We start from the raw sequence: 7,768 nt of genomic DNA, 5'->3' as shown, positions 1-7,768 counted from the left end.
GGCCAAGAAGATTCTGTACTTTTCCACCACCTGGCCCCTCTTACCCCTCCCCTTGTAAAACATGCTATAAAAAAGCATTTCATGTTCAAAAAAAAAGAAAGAAAAGAAAGAAAAAAAATAACAAATATGAAAAGTGTGAATTTAATAAAGCCTTTACCTACTTTATTTTTAATACCATAGAGTTGATACATTGCTCCTTATTTGAGCTTGGTACTCAGTGACAAATCAATAGAGTAAAAAGACCCAACCCACAGCTTTGGTAATCACAGGGCTCCTGCGGGCCACCAGCCCTGACCCATGGAACCCATGTACAATATAGGATCAAAAGTGCCAGCATGCCAGAAGGCACATAAGTGACTCAATGAACATACTACTTGGACACTGAAGGTATACAAACGAGAAATGAACACTGCTGTCACAACACAAAGAAATCCCCCTGGCAGTGAAGCCCAGGGAGCAGATCTGGTAGTTAGCACAAAAACCAAACACTTCATCAGCTTCTCCCTGGGCCAACGGTCCATTCCTCTGTGCAAGGATGATAAAAGCACAGACTAGGCCACACACTCAAGAGTCATTCAAATGTAAGGCCTACCATCAAACTCCACACACCAGAGGCTGAACCAATAGCCTTGCTATGAGAACCCTCTGTGCTTTGTAAAGGTACTGTGCTGTACTAGTTTGTTATAAAAAGTAACTAGTAAAACATCTTACACTTATATTTATTTTTTATGCCACACTCCTGTCTTATTTTTTACCCCTCTCAAAATCCACTCCTAAGACTAGGGAGAAAGCAAGTATGAGGACCTGAGTTCAGAGCCCTATCATTCACAGAACAGTTAGGTACAACAGCACATGGCAGTATCCTAGTCCCTATGATGAGGCTGAGGCAGTACAGTCATGGAGCATACTGCCCTGCCAGCCAAACTCAATCAAAAGCTCTCGGTTCAGCAAGAAATCCTATCTCAAAAATTAAGGATGCAGAGTAACTGAGGAAGACAAACAATACCAATTTCTGGCCTCCAAAGGTGAACACATACAATTGTACCCACATGTTCATGTCCATCTACATGCACATACACACACACACACATACATACATATAAACCACACGTGTGTGTATGCACGCATCGCACTCACAGAAGCACATGCACATCCCATTCCTTTAAGGTAAACTCTGGGGCTAGCCAGATGGCTCAGTGGTTAGGAGCACTTGCGGCTCTTATAGAGGACTAGTGTTTAATAACTAGTACTCACATGGATTAACCCCAATTTTAGGGACTCCAACTACCTCTCTGGCCTCCATAGGCTTTGTACACATGTGGTACACATCATGCAGGCATACACACATACATATAAAAAAAATCGCTAGAAATCACAAAACAGAATGAAGTGACTATGTACTCAGGGCTCCCAGTAAGCACAAGTGCAGGCTGGGCTATGAATACATTGTATCCTCAGATTCATCTTTCAAGTCCTAACCAGGGACACCTCAGAAAAGTAACTTCTCTTTGGAGCTAAGGCCTTCAAAAGAAGTAACTAAGGTAAAATGAAATCATATAGGTAGTCTAATCTATATAATCCTTCTAATGATTGATGTCTTTATGAAATAAAGACATAGACAGGCAGAAGGAAACCAATCCAAGGAAACCTCAGAAGAACCCAACCGCTGGGCAGTGGTGGCGCACACCTTTAATCCCAGCACTTGGGAGGCAGAGGCAGGCGGATTTCTGAGTTTGAGGCCAGCCTGGTCTACAGAGTGAGTTCCAGGACAGCCAGAACTACACAGAGAAACCCTGTCTCGAAAAACCAAAAAAAAAAAAAAAAGAAGAAGAAGAAGAACCCAACCATGCAGAAACCCAGACCTCATGCTTCTACCATGAAGGATTATCAGAAAAGAAACTCCTGTTCAAGCCACCCACAGTCTGATGCTATCAGGAAAGCTGTATAGACAGAGGCCATGTCCTAGCAGAACAACTATTCACAAACATCCTTACCTGTGACTTAGATTTAAGTCTTTTTCTTTTTAACACTGGCTGTCCCTGAATTCACTTTGTAGAGCAGAAAGAAAGAAAGAAAGAAAGAAAGAAAGAAGGAAGGAAGGAAGGAAGGAAGGAAGGAAGGAAGGAAGGAGAAAGAAAGAAAGACAGACTAAAAAAAGACATCCTCGGTGGTTTTAGAGGAGGTCTGGTTCTCTGTAAGCTTCTTGTCTTTCTTTTGCCTAGCAGCAACTGGACTATCTTTGCTTTTCATCCTGTATCTAGAGCCTCAGAAGCCAAAGTTCCAGAGGGGAGTAAGGAAGGGAAGAAAGTCGGTCTCTAACTTGCAGTTCTGGGCAAAGTTCAGACAGATCAGTAGAAAAAAAACACCTGGATTATAAATACATTAGTGTATGATATGATTTTAATGTATTTTTTTTAGAAGTTTCTCTAATACTTTTAAGTTTTTAAAGTTCGATTTCATGTGAAGTTGCATAATTTTTTTGAAATATACATGTTACTACCTTCTAAGTATAATAATATTTCTGATGTTCTACACTCTGCCCCTTTGTTGTCTACATGATTTGGGAGAGTACAACCACGTTTCTGAAATACACTGCTGTTGTCACTTCAGCTACCAGCATCTCTGGTGTGAGATACCAAGAACTGTTTCAAGTGTAAGACTTTGCAAAACAAATGAACACTGCTGGGGAACTTGCCTTTCTCCAGAGAAGCCTGTTAAAACAGTGTTGGCACTGGATACGAAAAATCCCCAAATCTGCATTTTAGCTACTTTTGCTTTCTTGACCTTTATTTGAATTTGAGACTAAGCTTTACCAAACAAGAGAATTTACACAGTCACTAGCCAACCACAGTCCTCATTATGGAATCTATGCAGTACATTTGTTTCCTAGGAAACCGACCAGAGCACAGACAGAGTGCAATTTCAGACTAGCCAAAGAATTCTCCAATCATGCTGGTAAATAAAGTCCATAAATCAACTAATCAGAAGCAAACTCAAGAAGTATCACAGAACAGCCAAGCTCTGTGGAAACTTAAAGGGGGGGGGGAACCTGTGGGGCTTCTTTGGGTACTGTGTAGATCTTTCAAGTAAATATTATGAGCAGGTTTCTTTCTAAACACAAACTGTCATAAAATGAACTGTTCCAAATAAATGGCTCCTCTCCAATCTTCAGCTTCTTTACTTGACAGTATTTAGGAGGGAAAGCTTCTTGAGAGCCAGTCTCATACATCTGGTACCAGGACATCAATCCAAGAATGAATTCTGCATGTCAGCAAGCAGCATGGGCTTGTGCTTAGTGCAAAATGACAAAACTTGCCAGGAGCAGTTCCTATCACACCTCTCACCAGGCTGGGTGGGAGAGGCTGGGGACAATACAGGCAAGACATGACACAATCACAACCAAAAGTTGTCACAGGAAAGAACAAGTCATAGAAAAAGGACAGGATAAAATGAAAAGTCACAGGTCTCTAAAGAGCAAATCTGTTACCTCCTAGTTTTCTATTTTACTATGCTAGTACCAAGCATAGGAAAGTACTGAAAAAGCCTGTAGACTTTTAAGTCTCCCAGACTTAACTGAGGACAGCTTAGTGTTGCTTAGGAAAACAAAAAAACAGCTAAATGGCAACTTCATTTTAAAGGCCAATTGACACAAATTTTCTGCAAGGAGCATTTACTTGTTGTAAGGTTTAAAAAAAAATCAGGACAAAAAATTAATTTATGTGCCCTCATAGACACCAACTGACCAAATGGGAAATAAGTAAAAAGTATATAAGCCACTCTGGAATGCTTCTGATTACACTATACCAGTCAAAAAGAAATGAAAAGGCAAGGTATTATCTCTCAGGCAGCACGGATAAAGGCACTATGTGCTGACCCAAGGCATTCCCAGCACAACCCAGGCACTGTTAACTTCTCCCCCATTTCACAGAGATGCTTTGTTACTGTCTTATCGCTGCCACTGACGGTCTAATAAATACACAAACAAGCTATTCAGTTTGCTAGCCTGTCTTGAGTATTTCAACCAGTGCCGAAGAACTGCAACTCTGATGCTGTTCTAGAACTCCCTGTTCCTGATAAGACCAGACCTAATTCAAGACTCCTCTTTAAGCTATCTATAAGGGAGGGCGGAAAGGTTTAGGCCAGGGTGGACTGGACAGAGCTACACACTAAGCTCTGTCCCTCTGTGTAGCTTAAATCCATTTACCTAATCTAGACCGGAAGTCACAACAAAACCTGATCAACTACTGTAGATGAAGCTGCTTCTAGACATCAAGCATGTATAAATGTGTAGTCTGATAACATAAAAATTCAGTATACAATATCGTTAATCTAATGTAACTGGGACAGGAATCTAGGGTAAATTTTTCTCTCACAAAAAAGTCACTATTTTAAGCATATTAAATTCTTTTATGTGAAAAATAGGGTACTTGAATAAGAGTACATTGAATTGCATTTTTTCTTAAATTTGTAACAACTTAATAAAAATTTAAGGACCTTTCATACCATAGAATTTTCCCTTCAAATTTAATTTTTTAAAGGAATTGTCCATTTTCTCCAAATGGCTGTTTAATGCTCCTCAAAACTATTAAAAACAAAAACCACTCCCAGGTAATAGTCAGACTTATATATGTCAATATGAATTCTCACAGTAGACAAAAATAAAGTTTCTAGAAGTGAGGAACAAACAGATTAACATAGGGTATAACCCCACACCTACATAAAAAATGTTGAGTCTGTGAAATGAATCTTACGAATGCTTACTGGACTTCATTTATTATTTGATCATTTATGAATACATAGCAACTGTTCCCGAAGTTAGCCAGCTAATCAAACAAGAAAAATCAGAGCTACTACTTCCACCTTTCAAAACACTATATCTAACATACAACAACCCATTCCTTGGTTTGTATGCATGGAATATATAAATGCATCGTGTAAAATAAGGAAACATCGGTGGGAAAATCACTTCTAACATCACGTTCTCTTCTTATGCTATGGGAGGAAAAAAACTCCTATCTTAAAACGGAAAACAAAGGTTTTAGTCTCCATGAAAAGACTATCATTATGCTTTACTCTAATGCAAGCCCTCCCGTCAAAGCTGTCACTACATGACACTCCAGTTGACCGTTTAATAGGTAGACTACTCTATCAGTGATAATCCTAACGATCATAAGAAAAAAACTTTACTCCAAAACTTCAAAACAAAAATAAATTGTTTTTGTTTTTCTTTTTAAACCAACCAACCATGTTCGATTTTCTCCATTTAAGTCACTACCTGATCTTTAAATTTTTAAATTAAAGACAGCCGTAAGAAAACCACAAACATTTTTTGTTTGTTTGATCTGATGTGTTGCTGGTCAGCTCAACCTCCTCTCTCCAGGACACTACGTTTCTTGATCTATTTGATAACAAACACAAATCACTGTGCGCAGCCTCAGACTGGAGGGGAGCCTTTGGGAGAAAGACTTCCTCCGTTAGAAACAATAAATAAGGGAGCAAAGCGCCGCACGTTCCTTTACACGCCCCACACGCACCTCCCGGTACCTCCGACAACCAAGCTAGTCCGGCAGAGCCCCGAGGCGCCTCAGACTCTGCAACTAGCTGGGCAGACCGTTCCTCCTCTGTCCCGCCCTCCTGCCCGGCTCGGTGACGCCGGCGCACGGACAGTCCCCGCCAAGACACTGCGGGCCGCGAACCCGTGCGCACCCGTCTCTGCACCCGCAGACCCCTCCGCCCCTGGCGCCCTCCCGCCTCGCTGGCCCGGAGCAGACAAAAGGAAGGTTCTGAGGGTCACGGAGCGGCCGCCCACACACAAAGAGGCCCCGCGCCCGCGTGCTCCCCAGCCCCGCGCCGGCTCTCACCCACCTGCAGGTGTCTGTGCGTCTGTCCATAGGAACGCGGGCGGTGGGGCCTGCGGGAGCCCGGCGGCCCGAGCTGGACGGGGAGGGACGGCGGGACGGAGAGCGGCAGCACCACGGCCGGAGGCCCCGGGGCCGGAGTCGGTGAAGCGGAAAGGGTGCCCCGCGGGCTGAGCGGTGGGTGACGGTGGTGGTGTGGTGGGGGCGCGGGCGCCAGACTGGCTCGGCCACCGGCGCGCGCCGCTCCGTGCGCCCCAGGCTCCGCGCGCCCGGCTTGGAGCGCGGGGGCGGGGCCGCACGGGGCGGGGCCGGAGAGGGGCGGGGCGGGGGCTCGGACCCCGGCTTCAGCCGGCACCGGAAGCGCTCCTCAGGCGGCGGGACCTACAGGAAGTGTGTAGCGACGCCCGCGGAAGGCACTCGACCCGCGGCGCTCGCTACTGTAAGGGGGCGCGGGCCAAGCTCCAGCCATCGGTGCGCGCAGCCCGTAGGACCCCCGCCGCTCCGACAGGTACAGAACCCACGGTCTCTGCCACTTTCCACGCGTGTCGGCTGTCCCTGTCTCCACGCACTTCAATCTAAACACTTGAAGTAAGCAAAGCTTGATCGCTTTAGAGGTACATGACATCTCAGCCAGAGTTGAGCCAGGTGGCCTGGGACCCACAGTGTACTTACTCCATAGTGTCCTAATGCCACACCGCATCACACCCACACACCTGTAATAAACTGGAATTCTCAGAAAAAAAAAAAGAATATTGCAAGGTGTTTAAGATTCTATTAAGGCTTAATAATTTAACTTCAAGACTGTGAAGAGTTAAAATGTTGTAGACAGCCAAATTATCTTGGGCGTTTTTAATTCCTTTGGAAGTCATTTATTGCCCACCCATCAAACTTAATACCCTCATGACCTTAGGAAAACCTTTAATATGTCTTTTTAGCAGTGGCTAGAGAGACAACTCAGTGATTAAGAGCACTGGCTGCTCTTCCAGAACACATAAGTTTGAGTCCCAGCAGTAGCTCACAACAGTCTGGAGTGGAGTCCTCTCAGTGCTGACACAGTGGTGCACGGACATACACGCAGGCAAAACGACCATTAAAAATAATGATGATAATAATAATAACAACAAAATGACCATTAGAAATAATAATAGTAGTAGCTATAATAAAAAGAAGAAATGTATCGTCAGCCGACTGCTAGCTTCCACCGAGTCAAAAGCTACAAATCTCACCAGTACCTAAAACCTGTAAATTTGGCCCACTTTGCTGTAATCCACCGACCTGCAGTCCCTGCTGTTTGGTAAATGCCTTGATTTTATGACTTTATCTCTTCTGTAACTAATTTAAAAAGCTAAGGTAACGGCTTCCACAGTGGAGCATGTCTTTCAGGACAATCTGAATCCGTCTTGCTGTGCCATCCTTCGTTTTTGGCTCAAGAATAGACTCGCTGAGCTCAGAGCTGTACTTTTGCATCCACACACTCATCCCCCTAGGGAGTGGGGCCGTAGTAAAATTCTTAGACTGGTGCTTTGGTACACAAGGGACTGAAAACTACCTACACAGCATGGCACTACTGAGACAAGGCTTCATGTTAAAAAAAAAACCCTTTCATAGCACCTACCAGATACGTTTGTGCCAAGCACTTAGTAGGTTATTAATTCAGTTAGTCCTAGGAACTCTACAAACATTACTATTCTATAGGAAGTGTTTTTATGTATGTGGGTGTTCTGTCTGCATGAATATCTTTGTACCAGGGATGCCATTGGTGTCCTCCCAGGCCAGTAGAGGGTGTCAAATGCCCTGGGAAAAATATAGAAGAGCTGTATTCAGTCTCCATGGATTTTCCAAGTACAATCAGAAATTCTGTTATCATGGAGTCATTAACATTAACAGGGAGGACACTGCTCGGAGGAACA

At 43.8% G+C, this 7,768-nt stretch overlaps 1 protein-coding gene across 2 annotated transcripts in view; it reads right to left on the bottom strand.

The window, feature by feature from the left end:
• Positions 1-6,139, bottom strand: part of Kiaa1958 (KIAA1958 ortholog) — a 139,643-nt gene extending 133,504 nt beyond the window's left edge. The window contains exon 1 of one of the 2 annotated variants that reach the window (XM_028779949.1): positions 5,866-6,139. The gene's annotated coding sequence lies outside the window, so the exon portion shown is untranslated. The remainder of the gene's footprint in view (positions 1-5,865) is intronic. The other variant, XM_028779948.1, reaches the window with a different exon arrangement.
• Between the last annotated feature and the right edge of the window lie 1,629 nt (positions 6,140-7,768).

This window comes from Grammomys surdaster, unplaced genomic scaffold, assembly GCF_004785775.1.
Source record: "Grammomys surdaster isolate TR1022 unplaced genomic scaffold, NIH_TR_1.0 363, whole genome shotgun sequence".
In the NCBI taxonomy this organism is placed as follows: Eukaryota; Metazoa; Chordata; class Mammalia; order Rodentia; family Muridae; genus Grammomys; species Grammomys surdaster.
This window is presented reverse-complemented; position numbering and strand designations above follow the sequence as displayed.